The sequence below is a fragment of the Dromaius novaehollandiae genome, chromosome 1, assembly GCF_036370855.1.
Source record: "Dromaius novaehollandiae isolate bDroNov1 chromosome 1, bDroNov1.hap1, whole genome shotgun sequence".
Taxonomy (NCBI): Eukaryota; Metazoa; Chordata; class Aves; order Casuariiformes; family Dromaiidae; genus Dromaius; species Dromaius novaehollandiae.
Genome location: NC_088098.1, coordinates 88,583,958 through 88,606,150, shown reverse-complemented (window position 1 = coordinate 88,606,150; position 22,193 = coordinate 88,583,958). Strand labels below are relative to the sequence as shown.

General features: G+C 38.8%; 1 protein-coding gene across 3 annotated transcripts in view; it reads right to left on the bottom strand.

Moving 5' to 3' along the window:
• WARS2 (tryptophanyl tRNA synthetase 2, mitochondrial) overlaps positions 1 to 22,193 on the bottom strand; it is a 45,315-nt gene that overhangs the window by 21,997 nt on the left and 1,125 nt on the right. The window lies entirely within an intron of this gene.

Genomic DNA, 22,193 nt, shown 5'->3' with positions numbered 1-22,193 from the left:
TATTTTAAGTCATTAATAAAACCTTGCTTATGTATGTCTCATCTTCCCTCTTGTCATATACTAACATAATAAAGAAAAAAAGAATTCCTACCTGAAGATGGCCTACAAATATTTGCAGAAATTCAATCAAAATACTTTATCTTATCCTGGAGAGCCTGATGACTACAGTAGTTTTAAGCTATCAGACTGCATATGCAAACAAACATAGCTGTAAACGAGACTAGTGAAAAGAAAGTCTCGGAAACCAAGCACTGAAGTCTTTCTTCCTTTTTTGCTCCAAAGCTGTATGTTTCTCTTTAGTACATTATCCACTCTGCTACAGAAGCTTAGGATCACAGCACATAGAAATTCAAACATTTTTGTTATAAACATATGCAATATTCAAGTAGATTGCCATCTGAACTCTGACAAACGTCAGTCTTATTCTAGCCGAAAAGAACTGTTAGAGTTGGTTTCAGAAGGAAACCTAGTCCTTGATCCAAAGGTCAAAGAATAATATAAGAGATTATCCAAGTCCTGAAACTACCCACATTGCTAGTAGTACAGTGTTTCTAAAAAAGGATCTATAAAGCAATATTGCCACCCATCACTAGTGCATGGCTCAGGATCACACTTGGAATAACTGTGGACACATCAATATCAGTAAAACGTCAACATCTGGAGAGGGCTCACAGAGAAGCAGAAAAAAAAAGATTAAGAAACTGAGGTTGTGAGCAAAGATTAAAAAACTTAAAACATGTATAGCTTGGCTAAGAGACAGTTACCATCTCAGAAAGTTTGTTTTTCTGCATCCCAGACCTCCATCTGACCAGTCTCTCAGAGCCCCAAGCTGTCATGGTTTGATCTATTACCTCCCAGGCCTTTCCAAAGAATTCCATCATACCCAGAAAGCAATTTGGCAATGTTTTACGTGCAAATGTTTGTTACATGCCAAGTTTCAAGAACGTGCAAGAGTGCTGGACTTAGGAACCAGGGTTCCACCAACCTCAACAGGGAGTCCCAATGACAAAGCTGCACAATACAAGCTGCCAGATTCTGATGTGTGAGACCATCACCTTCATTATACCTCTGGCTACATGATTTTTTTCCTGCTTATTTTAGAAGCAACATCTAGAACAAAGTGGAGATAAAGGATTTATTTTTTGAAATAGTCCATTTCCAATTCTGTGGATCTCTTATAGATGGAAGGTGGAGCGGGGAAATCATGCAACTATGAAACCACAAAAAGTGGCAGTAACGGTCAAGGCTGAGTACCATTATTTTTAACTATTAAAAAAAAAAAACCTTCAAATTGACTGTATTCCTTTAATTCTTTCTGACCTAGACAGACTCAGGAAGAATTAATGAGACAGTATTTCCAGCTGGAATAGAAATAGGTTTGTTCTTTTTTTTGTTGTTGTTGTTTTTGTTTTAAATGGTCTATAGTTCAGAAAAGCCTAACTCATTTCCTCCAAAACTAGCTGAAAAATTCTCTTTGCTTTCAAAATAAGCCTGTTTTTCAGATGAAGCCAGTTTTCTTATCCAATGTCTAAGTGTTTGTGCTGACAGGTAAGCACAAATTTGGGCTAGCAGCCATACTAATTTCTCCTGCTCAAGTAAGTGCCCACACATTTAAATCCAGGTGGTAACTTCCCCACATACATTATATCTCAAATATCTGCTTCACTTCTAGGTATGTTCTTGAGTCAGCTTCTAAATGCTCTTGGAGAGGCTCCAGCACAGTAGCTGTAAGGCAGTCACACACCACAGTGAAAAGCAGAGCATTTACTCCAACAGCAATTCTAACTTCCAACTCCTGCCTTCCAGTCCTTCCCAGCTATGCCCTGAGCCATGCTCCCTATTACTCAAAAAGTGAATTGTGCTGCTCAATTCCCTGTTTGCCATTTAACCCCATTCTCTTCTGAGGAGACTAGCAGAGCATCTATCACCACCTGCAGAACCCCCAACCTCCCACTAAGCTACTACCTGGCCCAAGGAGTAAAGCCAACGTCTTGTTAACACGGAGAAGGAGGCATAAAGAATCCCAACATACATAAATAAAATGAAGTTTTGTAGAAACATGGGGAACTCGGGATATATCAGGCTTCAGAGCCATGCTAAGGACACAGAGCAATTGCTAGGCAATGCAACAGGTACTTAACAGGCACATTTGTCTTTCAGTTCCCATGGTCCTGCTCTTTGAGCACAAGAGGAGCAGGAGGAGGAAGAGCACAAGAAGAGAAGGAGGCTATAAAGATGACCACTGGGATGGTGTTCCACACCCACAGGGACTGCAAAACTGTTTTGCCAGAGCACATTTCCTCTTCGCATCTCCCTACCTTCTCTCACTCAGTTCAAACTCTGATGCTCCTTCCACCTCTATTTCCTCCCACAGTGCTGCCTGCTTTCCAGTACCCATTTATAGCTATGTTTAGTCACATGGTCAGTAGCTTCTTATGCCCTGCTCTTGATTTTTTTTTCCTCCAGATACTTACATCCCTCTAGTGTCCTTGTATTCTTTTGGTCCTCTACCTGTTCTTGCCAACCCCTTGCTTCCCAGAAGAGCTCTCACATGCACGCCAAGACACTAAAGAGGCACAGAGAATGTCATAACAGTAAGTAGACTATTACTGCCTTGACTCCAGTGACTTTATACAGAATATGTTTCTTAGCTGCACTGTTAGAAGAGTTAATAAACATTAAAGCATTCTAAAAACCCACCATTGACATGCACAAAATAAATTATGTTAAGATGACCAAGATAAACAATGGTGCAGAAACTTGCACATCTTTCACCTGCAGTCTAGACAAAGATGGCATCACTTGAAACGTAGAGATATTTCACATGAGGTGAAGTTACAGAGATGTAATGTTACTGCTTCTTTTCCCTGGGACCCCTGTGCAGTCAGCACGTGTCAACTCACGTGCCAAGACGGTGGCCAAAGATAGCTGGCACACTCAGCCTGTGCAAAACAGTTCTATCTACACATCTTTTCAGTCCCCAAGTTAAGCAAACTCCTTTCTCTTGCAACCTCAGTTATTGCTTCACGGGCCTATCATAACATGTTCACTGCTTGTTCCTCTTCCCAGATGCCTGCTCAGTTTGGAGATCACCATGAACGTGAAGAGATGTATTGGCAAAATTATCTCCCCTAGTTTCAGTGCAATATACTCAAACAGAGTGTATCAATGTAACAGATTTTTTCCCCCCCCCCGGTAGTCTGAGAATGATGTTTTATATTTTCTTGGTGAAAAGCAATGTCTCAATATATATTGCATGCTCAAATTCTACACCAACTCCAAATATTTGGAGGACAAGCATGAACTAATTAAAGGTGGATTTATTGTTACACTGTATAAGTTAGCATTTGGTGACACAATACATACTGGAAGGTAAACATTCAAGCACAACATAACATGGACATAATTTTATATAAAGACAGAATAAAGTTCTCTATCTAGAAAAGGAGAGTATCTGTGAAAGCAAGAATAGCATCTTTAACGGCGTTTGCATGTTCAAACGGTAAACAACTACTTACAAAAGGCTTGTTCAGTACATGGGCAATAAATATCAAGTTAAACGAGAGAAAAACTGTTGCAATATTCTACTGACTCTAAGTTCAGCAATTACCTGAAGTATGGAATTTGCAAAAACAAGTAAACCCAATAATGAAAACTAAGCTAAGCTGGATCTGGATAAAGCACTAGCAAATACACTAAAAAGAACAAATCCACACTGGCTCCCAGCTGAGGGACCAGCTGACTAGAAGTCTTTCATCTTTAACTCCTTTGATTCTATCTAACAACATAAAGTATGAGATGTTACAGCAAGTAGGGTGGTTATGAAATATTCCACTGTGTTAGCAGAAGTCTGTATTTAAAAAAAAAAAAAAAAAAAAAAAAAAAAGCCCTTAAATGAATCTTGGATTTCTAACACTAAAAATATACAGAGAACATTGCTCCTTTGGAGAAAGTTTATGTTCCCTGTTTGCTCGCTCAGAGAGAGCCAGCGGGCAGCACAGCAGCATGGCAGGGGAGTTGTGCCTGGTACCATGAAATCATGGGGCTGGAATGCACTTCAGTGGGGCTGTTAGGTCAGGGGATAGGAGCTGGGCGCTCTGAAGTGCGGCAGCTGGAAAAGGATGAAAACAAAAGGAGTGAAGACTTCCCAATGGAGCAGAGTGAAAGCCACAAGACATGCAGCTCCAGCCCACAGGCACTCCACTCATTCAGACATCTGTAGTAAGCGCAGTGGGAGCCTGCTGTTCGTATGTTTAACTCTGTATGGTGTATACACCTAGATCAGTAATACTGCATGTTAATCTACCCTCCCAGTAAAAGCATGGCATCTGATAGATGTTCTAACATTTTTCTCTCTATAAGACTTCCGCAGGGCAATTCCAAACACTACAGTGCCCTTCTCAGTGGCATTTCTAAATGAAGGCGGGCCAGAAACCTGTTAAGGTTCAGGTGTGCCATTATCTAATCTTCTTTTTCATTACGGGATGAACACTTGTGGCTCCTTACGACTGAAAAACTGTCACCATCTAAATGCTCTTGAATTACCAGGAATAAGCATTCTGTGCTTATCCCAGAGCAGGACGGCCAAAGTCTGGCCCCAACATCCTGCAGTATGGCCATACCCATTTTCAGTGGAAAACAGTATTCCAGAAAAAGCTGATAGCCTCTGAAACCCAATACTGCTCTCTTGGATCAAAACAGAGCTTTGTACATGGAAACTCACCTTCAAAAGGCCACACTTGCAGTGAGAGCTACAACTGTCATGATTTCAATTCAGCAGTCAAACACACACTCATCTCCTGCACATAAGAAACAAATGTGCCAGAAGTGGAGAACACAGCAAAGCTGCTAGAGCTGAGAAAATCCCATGTGCATGTTTCTGGAAGATCACCATAAACAGCTTTATTTTTAAAGCTAAGAAAGTGTTCATAGCATGCTTCTCTATTAGAAAGAATTTTAGGGGAGAAAAAAAAAAAAAAAGGTTGAATTTATGAAAATCAACTTGATGCTGATCAATTATATGGGGAAATGTATGCATTACACAAAACTTTCATGCTATTTATGACCTAGTCAGATTCTTGAAAACAACTGAATCTTAAGTCTTTAAAAGAAAGACACAAACTGTCCTGAATATCAAGCTAAGGCAATCTACCAAAGCAAAAATTATTTGCAAAAGAGGATACTCCAAAAATACAGCTACATTAGATTAAGCTTTAGTTTGTTTTTCTCCTTGGTGGGCCAAACTATTTTCACAGATTAAGTATGGTCAGCCATTCAGCATCCAGAAACAGTACCTTTCATTATTTTTATGAAACCTGAAGAAGGACAATTGATTATACAGGTTAAAATATATACCTCGGAAAGCAGACATGGGACTCTGACTGTTAAAGAGCACAGAGAAGCTTCCCAGCTCTTCAGCAGTGAGGCAGCACTAAATCCTTAAAGCAGCTATGCAGTTCTTTGGATGCTGATAGCTGTACATATTGCATTCCCAATTGTGTTTAAAAGCTTTTCGCAAGCTCCAAAGCAGAATGCCATATGCTCCCTAAACCATTTGCAGCTGCAGAAAAAGTTTCACAAAGAAGTTTCTCTATTTCGTTCCATGACTTTCGGCTGGCACAAATTTATTTTGTTAATATCCTTTAATTTAGACATCTGTATAATTTGAGTATATATTACTTTGAGATGTATGTAATTGATATATAAACAATACAACAACTATAAGACATCTTAAAAATGTTAAGAGACTGCCCAGGGAAAATAATTTACAAACTTAGAAATTTAATTTAAAATATTTAAACAGTTACTTGGGAAAACACGGGAAAATATGTCTTATTTTTAATTTTAAAGTAACCTTAGAGAACCGGAAAAGTAAGGTTTCAAGATTCATTTAAAAACAAGCATGGAAACACAAAACTAATCATAATCTTGACTTATTTTTCAAACTAAAGATCAAGTAGAAAACAGAAAAAAACAGTGCTATACCCCAAAATATTTAATTGTATCACTGACCATAAAGTTACAGGGCTCCTTCCAAGAGCCCAGATCTGCAACATTTAAGAAAGTAAGACTCCCTTGGTTTATAAGAAGCCACCTCTATCTTCTTTAAAACTACAAGTTTCAGTAACTTCTTCTTTTAGATTTTTAAGATTCTTTACCAGGAAAAATTGTTTTTAAATTGGTCAGAATAAGATCCACATAGCTTCAAGCCTGCACTCTGATCACACTGCAAGACCAAGCATCACCACAAAAGCACACCTATTTATCGAGGCAACTAGTGATTTGGGAAGCCCCAAATTCTGTCCACTTAAAGAAAAAAGGGAAAAAAAGCAGCAATTCAGGTCTCTGGAAGTGCTGAGAATCCACACTGAAGAGAGACATGCAAATCAAGACATCTTAAGTCACTAGGCTATTTTTAATATCCTGATTATACCTACCATGCTTAGCTTTATGAATTCTGTGAGAATTGAAGCCAAATTAGATGCATTTACCTAGCCTGGTCAATTGAAAACCACTTCTCAAATATGTAGTAAAATCAGAGTCATAGTTCAGTTTCTCCACTTCTCAGAGGAGTTACACATTAAAATCAAGCGAAAGCATTCACAGGAACTGAGTTTTCAGAGCCCCTCTTCTTCGCAAGTCCTCATGAATATCACCGTCATACACTTATGATGACAGCAGATGAGGACAAAGCTGAAAGCAGACAAGGACGGTCATACAGAGATCTTATGCAGATACCTCCATCTCTTCATGGGCTTTTAAAACAGAAAAGGCTAGCATCCATTCAAGGAGATAAAAGCTGCCAATAGACAATTCTCAGGAATGCTTTCTCCTTTTCATTCCATCTAGGAAAGCATTTACACAATAACATAAAGAGTTCTGCTGATGAGAGTCTGTTTTAGACCTATCATTTAACAGAACAGACCATAAAATTATGACACTGATCCTGGTTTAGAACTATAGAGGCAGGACATCTCAGCTTTCCAACCTACTGGTACCCAGGTGAGGTTGAAATGGTCATTCACATTTTCAAGATCCTTCCTAGTCAGATACAGAGATAAGGCCCAGTCCCAAAGAGTGCTCTGCAAATTATATCCTTTGAGTAACTGAAGGTAAGGACAAAGCTTCCGAATAATCAATTTCTTTGGACTTTGTTCATGAATCTATCCGAACAAGCTAACTGATAGAGCCATAAGCCCATCTGCTATCTACAGCGTATCTAACAAATATTTTTATCTTTATGTTAAGTTTTAAAAAAAGACTTGCTCACAAGCTCACCTTTTGGCTGAGACGCAAGCAAGATATTTCAGACTTCAAAATTATCGAAAACGATGACAGCATTACAATAGGCAGCTGCAACAGAAATCACTGCCCCACACTCTAGTGGTTACTATTCACATGCTAGAACATTTAGACCCTCTGCTTTATTTTAGTAGCTATTCAGTCAGGGCAGAACAGGTGAAGAACACAGTGAAACATGCAGAATAGGAGCTAATTCTAAACACAGGTGGTGGAGCAAGACAGAGCAAACAGGAAGTCGATAGGAGAATCGCTGTTGACATGCCTGACAGGGAAGATTGATGGCTTCCCTCTCTCGTTTTCCCCACTGTGTAGGCACGCAGGGGGTGGGGGAAAGGGACGGAGGAGCTGCTGTGCTGGCGACCTAACACACACCACAGCCTCCGCAGCACTAGCACTGATTGATGAGACTGGAGCAACTCAGGAAACAGCAGAGGATCATTCACAGACTTTGCGTGGCCATTCATTTGGCCCTAGCTGTCTCAAACTGAAGCGAATTCAAATTTGCCAGAGGAACAGAAAATGTGAAAGTCAAGAGGAAGAAAGACCACATTAAGCAAACACAGACAAGACTAAAACACATGAATTGGACATTTCGAAGTTTCAAACAAAGATCCTCCCAACAGGGATCAAAAAGGGAGGGGGAAAACAAAACAAAAAAAAAAAAAAAAACAAAAAACCTTGCCTCAAATTCAGATAGGGAAGAAATTCTTTGGCTGACAAAGTTCCCAACTACTGCATCTTTTGCATCTGTCTATTTTTTTTTTAAATAAATTTCCCTCATTAATGTTTTGCAACTGCAAAGCTCTCACTTCCAAAATGATATGTTGGCTTGTTAATCTTGGCTTAGCAAAACCAGTCTTCGACCAGCTGTTAAGCAGCAAAAAGAAGGAAGACTAGAAGACTCAGATTTTACTAGTTAGAGGATAAATTTTAAAGTCTAATTGGGAAAATTTAAGTGTTAATGTTATTAGAGATACAAAAAAAAGATAACTTAAAGGAAAACTTAGAAGCAGTCTACATACTACAGACCTTGCTTCATTTCTCACTTCTTAAGCAATTACTTTTCTGCAGACTTGATGTAGAAGCCTTTAAAACATGTTTATCTTGATCTGGTAATCCAATATATCAAATTAATCTGGTACAAATACTATTTCATCATGTTTGATTCCTAAAATTAGGAATTAAAGAGCTAACATTAAATTAGAAAGAAACATACTTGGATCAGAGCAAGTTTTCAGATAAATAGCTTCTAAGAAACGATTAACTTGTTGCCCAGAAACTGAACTAAATTAAGATCTAAATGGCAGTGCCTGGTACCCGTCTTGAATGTCAAACACATTTATATTTAAACATAAGTAAAATTTAAATGTGTTTCTCATTTTAAATATAAATATTAAAAGGAGGAACCTTTACAGCACATATTAACCCAACCCTATAAATTTCACTCTGCCTTCTAGGGCAAAAAAAATAGACTTTAACTGCATTTGGGTTAGGCTGCCCTCTCATGCTGCCTTGCTAAAGATGACTAAGCAAATGAGTCCTTTTATGTGGTATGCCGTGTCCCACAAACGTATTCTCTCATTTGCTTTATGAGCTCCACGTGCCATTCAGTGTGCTAGCAACAGCTGCACTGACAGATGCAAGGATTATCTACAGCAGGTTGCCACAGTTCCTGCTACCACACTACCGAACGTACCTCTGGACCCAGGGCATCCATGGATCCTTCGCTCCCATGCCGAGTTACGCAAGTTAACAAAACAGAAGAGCTGGCTCAAGCAATCTTGGAACAAGAAGTGGTGATAACATTCGACAGAACAGGAATGGCTTGTGCACAGCAGGTGAAATAACCATGGAGAGGCTCTGCACACAGCCAACAGACATCACCAATCTTACTCTAAAACACAATGGCTTCCTCAGCGAGGACACAGCTCGACAGTCTTCATTTTTTTGTGCTGTGTTCCCCACCATTCTCCACATTGACTAGAGAAAGAGCACGCTAGGGCATCTGGTTCAAAGCTGAGGCATATCCCCAAAGAGGCAGGGTTACAGAGCAAGTCCAAAGCGCACTGCAATATGCAACAGCTACGCTCCTCCAGGTTTTCAACAACGTACGCAGAATTGTAGTTAATGGTCTCTGATGATACAAAACAGGCAACAGCCTATCACTCTTAACTCTGCATTAACTATTTACCAACCATTTATCTTCCCTTTTTTATGCTAAGACAACAAAGCTTCTTCAATCAAACTATCTATCCAGGCACATGAATTGCAGGCCCCCTTGGTCCGTTTCTCCCAAGTTCAGTGAAAGGGTAAAGGATTCAGTCATACCACGTTTTTTGTAAGGCCCAGAAAGTTAAGGTGCTAGGAGAGAAACCAAGTTAGTTCCCCAGTGACAGAAGGCTACAGGCAGAGCTAAGCACATTGGACAGTCTTGCCAGGCGGGCAAGGCATGAAGCTCAGACTGGTTGAGTACATGCTACCTACAAGTCCATTTGATTATGCACACAGTGCTGGAAGCTGCAGCTATGATACCTACAGTAGGCATTGCTGGGAGGAGGTGGCACAAGGTGAAAGGAGAGGAAACACAGGCTTATTGCATTGTGGAGAACACAGATAAGACAAATTTATTGATTAAAAACAACCATTGAACAACTTAGTTGAACCAACTACAATCATATAGTTAAAATTTGAGAGCACTGATGCCTTCTGGAAACAGTTCTCTGAAGCAGCCAGTAGGTTTGCCTTCCTCCTGGTCCAGCTGTAGTCCAATAGGGCTACAGAAAACACACTTATATAGCAGCAGCAGACCAGGGAAAGAACAGGGAACCTTACAGTCTACTCTAGGACCTTATATAAATAGAGTTATTCTATCATTCTGAAACAGTCAGCTTAACTTCAATTCCTGGAAAAATATGGGAACACAATTTGTAAGAACCTAGAAGAAATCACTGCTAGAACCTAGAAGAAATTAGATACCAGAATGTAGGAGAAGTACTAAAGGTCATATCCTGAGTTTCATTACATTCTGATATTATCTCAGTTTTCTCACAAGCTAGAGAAATAGCATCTAGACAAAATATTGTATGCTGAGGTGTAGGACCATCTAGAAAAAACACAAAACAACAATTATTGATGGCTCACTATGAGCATGGAAAGGTGTATCAAATGCAGTTTTTCAGGGTTTTGTCCTGGGTCCAGTATTATTAATATATTAAAATATTTTCATTAATTACCTGAATGATGAAATAAAAAGTATTCATTAAATCTACAGGTAACACAACGGTTGGAAGGATCATAAGGGCTCAAAGTGATCTTGACAGAATGAAGAAGTGTTCTGAAAAGTAAGGATGCTATTTAACAAGGAGAAGGACAAGCTTCTATACAGAGAAGAATACTCAATTACATAAATAGAGGATGGAGAACAGCTGTCTAGGTAACAACTGCAGAACAGGATCTGACATTTATAACATTTCAGAAGCTGAAAATGAGTCAGTGTCATGCTGCTGTTTTAAAACACTAAATAAATGAAATACAGCAATAATTGCACAGGATATATAAATAGGTTTAAAATCCAGAAGACACAATTCAATTCTCCTACCATACTTGGGATGAGGATGGCCTCAAGCTGGAGCACCAGAACAAGTGTTGGGCCCTACATATCAAAACACTGGCAAAAAGAGGCCACAGAAGAACAAGTCTAATGAGAGACCTCAGAAATAACACTACAGAGGAAAGCCTGAAAGAACTGAGGTTTAGTCCAATGCAAGGAAGACAGGGGAGGGACAAGGTAATAGCCTTAAATATGTAGAAGTCTGACAGCCAAAACATTTAATGTGATTTTTGGGACCACGGTTAATAGGGTAAGAAACAATGAGCTTAAGTTGCAGCAAGAAAGATTCAGACCAGATGTGAGGAAAACTTTCCAACAGTAAGAAAAAGAAAACACTTCAGAAGAGTGCTTAGAGAAGTTGTGATGTCTGCAATAGTGGAAATCTTTATTTAAAAAAAAAAAACAAAAAAACAAAAAAAACCAAAATGTGTTAGGAAAGAGGTAGCTGATTTTTACTTTGGGGCAGAAGCAGCACCAGGTCATCTCTAGTTGGTTCTCTGAGTCCTCGAAGCCTATGACCTTATTTAAGCATAATTAAGGTCAAAGTGAGATGACCAAAGAGGATGGAAGAAAAATCAGAATTCTATTTTGATAGGCTAGATGCCCACAGAATTTCAAGCTTCAACTTCTTCTACCTGTATTCAAAAAAATTTTGAAAATTGAGCCCTTTTCACAGGTAGCAGCTGGACACTGATACACTTTGAAACCATTCTGTGTTGTTGAAAGGTGAGAAATATGGGTTAACATTTAATACCTGTAACTTGGTATGTACCTGTACTCAGAAATATACACTACTTTCCTAGGATAAAACTAATAGAAACAGGAGAAGAATGAACACTCAATTTCATGCAAGAGAGACACAGTGATCTGACTGTCAAAATGTAAAGAAATGTGTATTGCATTTCTGAATTATAAGTATAGGTTACTGAATACATGAAATGCTGATCGGCTTTTAAGTCAATAGACAAAACCATTTTTAAGTATTCAAACATCACAATCTTAAAAAACAAAAAAACAAAAAAAAAAAACACCACACACACCACACTAAAGAATACCCCCCACAACTAAATACTTCCCTCCCTCCCTCCCAGAGAAACTGGAGAAGTTCTATGTTTTTGATCACAGTTGTATCCAAATGTCTTAAAAACATCTGATCACTGTTGTTCCTTCTCTGACCTCTAGCTGAAAGAAAGTTTATTTTATTTTTTATATATTTTGTTCAAGTAAGGAGTCTGCATGCTACCAAATTTGCCCTATGGAATATAAACAAAGACTATCAACTTGCATTTAGAGGGATGTTTTTAAAAGAATAATTTTCATTTTGAATTACTATATTTCCTCACAGTCCTAGAAACTCAAAGAGCAATTTGCTTCCCCTTCGTTATTTTATTTGGCAATTAACTGGAAGAGGGAAAAATTTGGCTTCATTTCACATGGAGCCAAAATTAACACAGCTGTTCAAAAACTTTCACCTTGTGGTCACTGGCTCAAATTCATCTCAGGTGAAAAGGAAAGTTTAAAACCACCTGATGGCTGTTGAGAGGCCCTATGAAGCGGAAGTTTCAGTAAAATCCCTAACAGTTCACATGGGCACATAATGAAGAAAATGCCACAACTCGTTCTCTTTGTCTATGCCTGAGAGAATTCTATCAACTTAAATATTTCAGAAGTAATAATCATACTTTTATGAGAGATGTCTACAGCATTTTTTAGCCTTTCTCTGAAGTGAACTAGGCAACACACAGAGACTACATTTAAACTGATTTATCAGTGCAGGCTGGTCCAGAAGTCACCAAACTTGGCAAACTGTTTCCACAGAAAGAGCAAGCAAGGGATTAGGAATTGATGAGGGGGGCACAGAGAGAGAGAGGTCCACGTATGCTCAGGTCCTGCCCTGAAGCAGGACATAGATGAGGCATGTTCCTGTGCCCAGGAGCATGGAGGCACTTCCGTATGCCACAGTTTAGACACGGACACTGACCCCAAGGAGTAAATAGACAGCAAAAGCTATATTCTCTTCCTAAAGAATTTAATCCAAGGTTAGGTTGAAGACAGGAAAAGTGGAGTGTCTATATTTCCATTGCCTGTACTTGAACGAGCAGACAAGCAACTGAGTTTACAACTGCTGAAAGTTTCTGCAGAGAGTGCAAATTCTTTGCTTATGCGAGAGGAAGTTCCTGCAGGATGGACATGCCTAATGTGCTCCAGCATCTTCAGCCACTAGCACAACACACACTGCTTAAAAAATAAAATAAAATAAAAATCTGTTTTTATCACTAAGATTTAAGGAATGTAAAAACAAAAGCAATACAAATAAGAGTTATCACATTTGAGATCTAAAGCACACAGGTAATGTTCTGTAAGCTTCTATAAGACTAGCACAGCCAAAGCACACTTCATGAAAGTCATGGCATACTGTAGTCATAATCCCACTTATCACACACCTTAAGCCCATAAGCTTCAAATGAGAAGCCCTAGTTCCTGTAGGGCACTGCTTTAACTTAAAGATGAGATCTCCCTTGCTGACTTACCTATATTATCCAAACTGGCCCAGAGGGCCCCAGGCAAATTACCCACTCTCAATTTGGATGCACCCTTCTGAATACAGCAGTATAAAAGAAGTGGAATGTTAGCACTGCAGTTGTCCCAGGGATACGTAACTCACCAGTTTTCTTTGAGTGCTTGTATGTATTCTACTCGACACTTACAACCAATATTGTATAGGAACTTAAGGCCTATTTGATGGTCAGCTGTAACAATGTCTCTCTGAAGAGAGGGACATCACCTCTGGCTGCTCTGACATGGCTTAATGCTTGGTGAACATGCAAAATGCTAACATTGCCATAACTCTGCAAAGACCTCAAATATGGATGTTTCCCAGAAAAAGTATATGGCTAGCAGAATGTGTACTCATTCTTGGTGGCAGCAATTACATGGTCTAATTTGTCGCCAGTGGAGATGCAAAACAAGATCTGGTCAGGAATTCAAAGGGCTGGACCCTTCATTCCCTTTGCATAAGCAACAAAGAGGCTTTGAAATGTTTGAAACTGCTTTGTCCTTCCGTGCAAAAGGAAAGCACCCTATGGATGCCTAATAAGTACAGCCTTTCCACATCTTGGCAAGTGTGTGGTTTCAAGAAAAATATTTGCAAATGGATAACTCAATTCAAGTAGAAGTCAAAGACCACCTTTGAAAGAAACTTTGATGTGGCTATAAAGAGATTATATTTAAGCAAGATAGCATAATGTGGTTCTGTCATCGAAAATTTGTATCTGCCTCTAGTTCTTTGCTGAAGTTAATGTAAAAAGAAATGCTGATAAGTAGAAAAGGGAATTCCCATTAGACCTTCTAGGATTAAAGAAGAATCCCTGGAAAGAACTGTTTCTCTTGCTGGGTAAGCTCAGAATAGGCCATTTGGAAAACCTGCTGGCAAATGACAAGAATATTAGAGTATCTATGAGTGCAAGAGCAAGTGACAGAAATGGATGCTATGCAAATCTTCTGTCAGATAATTAGGAAGCCCTAAGTCTTTTATTAATGTGGAAATGTTGATGCATCTTTTCCAAAGCACAGATACAAGGTAGATTTCAAGGTCAGAACTATGCACCTGGCAGAAGGGAATAGATGATGGTGAGCCTAGAAATTGGGAAGATGCTAGCAATTGAAATTTCAGACATTGGCCAACAACCTTCCAAATCAGAACAACAGCTCAGCATCCATACTGTGAAGAAGACATTAAGACCACCAAGGTATAATGTCGGATTGTCAGTGAGAAGACTGCACTGACTAGACTCAAGACTACAATATTCACACAGCATCAGGCAGATTGGAAATATGTATACAGTCTCTTCTCACTTTAGCTTCCAAATAAGCTAATAGCTTCTGGGAATTAGAAGAGTTATGCAGGAGCTTTGAATCTCAAAAATGGAAATTATCTCTAGCTGACCATGGAATCTTTCTGCACAGGAACAGAAATAGTGACGGTCCACTCAAACCAGTCTACAATAGATTTGAATTTGCAGAAAATCACCTAAATCACTCCAGAAGGGAGAAAAGTACCCCAAGCAAGACTTCACAAGAAAACTAGAAGCTCCAAAATACCAGCTCCTAGGTGAACTAGGTAGGCCTACCCCACTTTGAATGTTCAAGGGAAAAGCACCGAAAGGCAAAAGTACCTTTTAACATGTACCGTAAGGTTCCACGATCATTATCTATAAACTAGGTAAAATAAACAAAAATTCCTGGTCTGTACAATTATGAAAGTGCCAGCTAAATAGGAATTGAGCATAGCAAGGTACTATTTGCCTGGTTATGAAAATAACGTCAGTATGTAGTTAGTAACACCAGTAAGCGGTTCATAATACACCTATGTGCAACATGGTGAAAATTGAGGAAACCCTGGTCAGTGGTCTGATTCTTCATTCAGACATCGTTGAAACCTATCAAGCCAGCTTCACCATTCCACTCCTTGTGACAGCTTCAAGCAGGGGAAGCAAGCCCTAGCAAAATTCAAAGAACTAGAAGTTAAAAGTTAAAAACAGACATTTCATTTCTGGTAGGCACCATTAGATTCCAGCACAAGGAGGAGGGAAATGAATAAATAAATATGAGTAATATAAAAAATATACATTTAATATACAGTTTACATATGTGTATGTATATATTCAGTTATATATTTTAAATATATACATATACTTCTTCCCCCTTGCAGTGAGAACTTCAGCATACTTTCAAGGTAGACATCTCTAGGGACGAGAATGTATTTCACCTTGTTCAGTGGATGCATGGATTTGTGTGATACAACAGAAAACAATAAATGCCTGCTGTAAGATTTTTCCAAGTTGGGGACTATGAGAATGGTATCATAAACAGTCAAGGGCTTGAGTAACCAAAAGAAAAACAGTTTCAGTTCGTTATTCAGAAACTCAGCAGAGCTCAAAAATAAATGATCCAAGGTAACTTAACTGACTTAACATTTAGGGCTTTTCAGCCTCTGATCCTATTGTAACTTGAGTCAACTCCACAAAACATTTGTTCATCTAACTCTAGAGTCCCAGGACAAACCACAACTTGTGTCATGGAAAAACTAATTGTTGAATGGCTAGAATAGTGCTTGCCATATTAGTAAATGGAAATTCTATCTGCCAATTAAACAGCATTAAAACAGGACCCCCAGTTTGTGGTCTAGAGACAGAGGTGATCCACTACAGACAGTACAATTCACAGTATGTTTGTCCAATATACACAGAGATATTTAAACAGAACTCCAACACCTAGGATTGCCAGTGTAGCATCTTTCATTAAACTCACTTTACAAAAACAATTTAATAAAAACAAGTCCCTTCAGAGAAAAATCAAGCTCAGCCAAGAGACTCAAAGCAAGGGCCAGAGGGGGAAAGAATGGTGGGACTCTACCCAAGCCCTGCCAAGACGCCAGAATAAAGGGCTGTTTCCTGCTAAAACAATCTACGTTTGCCAGACTTTATTGTTAGAACTCTATGGAAATGAATAGGGCCAGTTCACGCCTCAAAGATCCTTCATTTCTGTCTACAATGGGGTCCCTCTCCCGTGCAGCTACAACAGTATCCAAAATCCACTACAGACAAAGCATTAGGCAAGCCTGATTGGGAGAGGTCTCTCTCCTCAACTGGAAGTTCTAATAATTCTATGTGGAAATATGAGTCCTGCCAAACCCAGTGAAGACCCAACAAATGTATATTCTCTCACTGCATACTAACTTCCCTTTACCTCTGAAAATGATAAACAAGCCTATGGCTTCCTTCTGGTGTAGGGAACACCACCAATGATTTATTGAAAGATAAATCAGCTACCCTAAAGGATTAAACATAAGTTATTTAGTAATTAAAATTAAAATCAATGACTGATTAGGAAAAGACTTTCTTTCCAACATTGAGAGGAGAGACTAAAAACCTAAACCAAAGTCCGGAACGTTTTGTTGCTAAATCCCACTGATTTCAGGAGGAGTTTGGTAACTCAGTAAGTTTGAGCATCTGTGCCCAACAACCGTCAAAAAGATAAAATTCAGGAAAACAGGAAAGCAGGAAATTAAAGAAAACAGAAAACTAGTTACCAATTTCTATGTAGGAGTCCCCATAGAGGCTACTCCTCTTTGGAAAGCATTTCTTATGTCACTTAGATCCTTCTTAAAAGCCCTGTAGATTATAATATATTGCACAACCCCATACTGGACACCAGGAAACAGCATGGCTTTCTGCAATCAAGTAGGTATTTGCATTTCCAGCTTCTCTCAGTTGAAAGCACTCCACTGCCCTCAATCTTCATGTTCTCTAGAAGAAAGAGACACTACACCAGGGACTGTTCCAACCATAAACTCAATGCAGGCACTCAAAATTTCTCTGCTCATCCATGAGTCTCAGTACACGAATGCCTGGATGACCACTCTGAAGCTGGCCCGCTGTAGTAACCTGTGTACAAGCACAGCTTGTTACATGCATCTGGGGACTCATTTCATTAATGGTTAACAAAGTGACCCTGATGTGACAGCAACAAATTCAAGATGAGAACAGAGATGCCTTTAAATAGCTTGCTATTCATTTATAACAGCTGAATGACAACAAAAATTGAGCTCTCTCCCCCACTAGGGTTTCAACTGCAATGTTTGAAATCCATCAGGATTAGGGCCTGCTGATTTCAGCTACCTCCTTTATCCATATGGTAACTATAGCTAATGATTTTCAAGATTAAATTTGCAATCTGGAAAAAGCATATTAATGATTCCCTCCAAAACAATCCTTCAATTTTTATATTTAATGGCATTTTTGCAGCAACCTTCATTTAAAAATATCAAATGTGCCCAGTCATTAATCGGGCATAGCAAGAATGGCGTGCTCAGGTGGCCTGAAAACAAGAAGAACAGTATGTAATCATAATATGAATCAAATGTCATCATATCCAACCAGTCTGAAGATCTTTTCTTAAAGTACTGAGAATACCAGCCAGAATACCTGAGGTTCACAGAGGCCTAGCAAAGTATCAGAAGACAAAAAAAGGACAAATGTAATTCCTGTCTTCAAAAGAAAGGGAAGGAGGAGCACTTTGGGAGCTAGTTTGTTTAGCATCAATTTTCAGTGAATAAAACAAAACATTTCTGTAATTCCTTAGAAGGTAACTAGAGTAAAAAACTAATCAACCAACCAAAATCCTCCAAAACCTCACAACAGTAAACATGGATTTGTTAAGAGCAAAACATGCCAGCCTAGCCTAATTTTGGCCACAAGACTCATCAGGTTGTCACAACAGATGAAGAAGCAGTAAATATACATTTTGATTTTGGTCACAAACTATAAAGCCAGCTAGAGAAACAGCAGCCTAAAGGGATCCATCCTGTGGCTTTTTTTCAGCTATTAACTCAGGTAAAGAAACAAGTAGACTTCTAAATGAGCTGCTAAGACTGCCAACGCTTTGGTTTAGATTCCTTGAATTAGAAAGTCTTGCATTTCCAATGGTTCTGACCAAATATTCAACAGGGATCTTTTCTGTGCAACATTCATTGAAATGTAGAAGTAGGCATCCTTAGGACTGTGGGACTCAAACCAATCTTCTCTCTGCATGACCTGAACACTGTCTGCTAGAGTCACTGCCCTGAATTTCATTACATCAAGTCCAACTTTGAGTCCAGAATAAATGGCCAAACACTAGCACCAAAGAAGAAAGAAAAATATTTTGTATAAAAAAGCCCCAACCCTTGTGAATGGAAGATACGTTTCTACATCACGCAAGGCCAAAAGAGAATTCATTTCCCAATAAAGCAAACTCCTGTAAAAGTGGACAGAGATGGGGACTGTAGAGCACTGAAGTGTACAACTTGGCAACTGCAATACAGCCATTCTACTAGATCAAGTGCAAAGGCCAGGAAAGGCTTACCCATCAAAGACAGAAGAAAAAAGTTGGAGAGAAAGAAGCTAAATGAGAGGAAGAGGTCCATGTTTCCATCAAAAGATGGTCTCAGGAAGACAGCTCTAAGAACAGGAACAGACGTTACAATATTATTACAATGACTGCAATAGTGTTAATTGCTTTGCTACTGGAGGACAAAAATAGTGCCAAAGACTCCCAACATCCTCAGGATGGCAAATGACATCTAAAAGTAGGCCTCCCCCTGGGAGCGTGGAAAGCCATCTACAGGTGCACGAGAATCTATAACCAAAAGCAAGACCTCATCCATCTTCTACTTGGCTGGGACAACATCAACAGTAAACCACCTTTTGGTATGTCTGAGACATACTATGTAGCAACAGCTACAGGTAAGGACCTGAATGTCGTATCAGAGAGTCTGAAGGGTTAAGTGCAGTGCTGACTAGGCTTCTCTCTGAGCAAATGAGAAGTCCATTATGTGGTATAGGGGCAAAAAGAGATACCTGTCCAATAGCTTCAGTTCACACCAGTAAAAAAAAAAAAATCACTCAGCACTCAGTCACAGGCATTGGCACTACTGCTGACAAACAAGATTTCCTCCCCTAACCACCTAGGCACATACAGTCCTTATCTTTACCTCATTCACTTCCCTAGATTTTTCCAGCAGCAGCTGTTATGGCTAGGAACGAAGGGTTGAATTAGAGAAAATAAAGCCTACGGAGGCTGGAATTGTACCAGTGACTCTCTCTCTTGATCTTAAGTGATTTGGCATATATATTCCAACCATGAGACTATAGAGATTATCAGATGAAGATATTTATGTAATAGTTAACCTATGGAACTCAGTAATCAACACAAAATCTGAGGTCAGATTCAATAAGTTTCCAGATATAACTGGACATTTACATTGATAGCAACAATGTCTAGAGCTTTGTTGACATGACCAAACCTCTACTATGTCATATTTTATCATGCCATAAACCTGACTGACTCAGATTGACTTTTCCCACTGCCAGGTTATGCTATAGCAGGAATTCTCAGAATTTTATCAATAATTCTTCAGAGTACCTGTTCATGGCCATTTTTAAGTGTCCTCTCAAAGAAACAAACATGATGAAATGAGTTCCCACAACCTTGTCTTAGAGACCACTGAAGGACAGTAAATCAAAGAACTTGAAAATGCACTCTTAAAAGTCACATGCCCCAAAATATAGATTAATCTCTCCAATAAAATGTTACTTTCTTCTTAACCATGTATATTATGACTACATATTCCCATTGTAGGTCAGAAATATGCACAATACAAAATAGAGAGGACCTTTCCGTAGCATGATAAATGCAGCATAATGATGAACTGTGCCCTCCAGTAAAACACAGCTGAAATCACAGAAACTGCATCTTGTCATAATATGACTGCATTGTCAAATATTTAAAACACCGCAACTTTAAGGGTGCCAGCAGACATTTACTACTTAAGCTTGAATACAAACACACTTCCAGGCTGAAATCTGAATATTCCTCATTAGCACACAACAAATACATGATTTGTTCCAAGCTGTACACCGTAATAGTTAATTACACTGACGTACAGTCTGGCCACAGGAACAGCAAAAATCAGGAAACCAACATTTTCTTCTTACGAGAGTGCAATTCTTTCAAGATAGCCATAAGAGGGCACTTATGCTGTAGACTTTTGTCACTTTGCTCTCAGTTTATCAGATTTGCAAATCTAAAATCAGAGAAAATTTCAAATACGACTGCTAGCTTTTTAGTGATACAGAGTTACACAACACTGACTTTGGGCCTCTTGTTTTCTAAATTAAAACATTTGAAGAATAACATCAAGGAAGTATATTCTCAGATATCTATTACATCCAAAGGACTTCAGGTAACAGTAACCAAGTGACAAAGCACCTGATGAGTAATCTTGATCTGATGGGTGACTTAAAGCTGGCATAGAAATTAATGTGAGAAGGAATACAGAGATGTAATGGGATCAAGTCTGCTCAAAGCAGATTTCTCTTCTGACTAGAATAAAATAGAAGCCTTTACTAGAGGATTGAAGTCAGGAGAGTATCTGGAGTCCTAAAAGGATACTGAACAGATCCCAAAGAGTCACCATGAAGAGTAGGAAACATAAGTGTATATAAACATTTTTGTATTTAAAGCAAGAGTGGTTTAGAGACATCTTTGCAAGACATGCATGTTATCTGCTAGGGCAAACACATTACAGGGACAGCATAACTATTCAAAACCTGAAGCATTCTAAACCTAGGAAGATTAAGGTACACGTAAGTGAAGTGAAATCAAAGCATCTAAAGGAATGGAAACACCCAAGGGGCTCATTAACTATGCCACGTCAAGACTCTTTACATCTCCTATGTGGTTAAAACTCAGGAGCTGTCCTGTACACAAATGAGTTCTGAAACAGAAAAAAAACCCTAAAATGTAAGTGGTTTTGTTGGTCTTCACGTCAGAAACCTTACCTCTGCCTCACAGTGGAAGCATACAGTTACTAAGTGAAATATCTCCCATAAGTTTCATATGGGATAACAGGTTCTCACTCTTTCCCTCCTACTCCCCTTCCTCAACATACTGACTCTTTCGAAACAGGGCAGAACAACGTCATTTGTATGCTATTAACTGTATTGATACGTAACTGAAATACACTTTAATTTCTTAAGTTTAACCTTAAAAATTCCAGCTCTGAAATAATTCCAGCAGTTCTGCAACTTGTAGTTTACCAAGACTTACTAATGTATATACACAAACTTCACATGAATTAGTATATATTTTAGTTTGGAATTCTCAGGGACAGTAACTCCTTCATTCAGAAGCGGAAGAGATAGAATTAAGTTACTGCAAGGTCACAGATGGCAGGGATAACACTGAGAAATTAAGAAGAAATTCTACTTCCTATTTCTCTTCACAAACCTGAGACTTACCTACCCTGACACCAATTCTGGATAAAGTGTTACGTTATAGAAATCAAGCATACCACCCAGGATTTGGATGAAATATGAAAGTGAGCATGATTTCCATGAAAAAGTCAAGTGTCCAACTAAGGAAAAACTCATTCAGTAAAATGAGGCAATGTTAATATTATTCTCATCAGATAAAGCATCTTCTACTACTCACTGTAATAACAGTCAGGTTATAAGTTGCATAAAAATTTAAGCTGTCAGGCAAACCACTTATGGATAGAAACAAGAAGGAGGATGGCTACAAATACATGCTCACTGAATTAAAATGTTAGCTGACTTGGTTGATTGCTCAGGGAATCTTCCCAAATATGATCAATGCAAACAATTGCTTCTGTTTCAATTTCATAACAGAGTAAGAGGAAGAAACAAAAAAGCAAGTTCCTATGCCTTATGGTCACAAT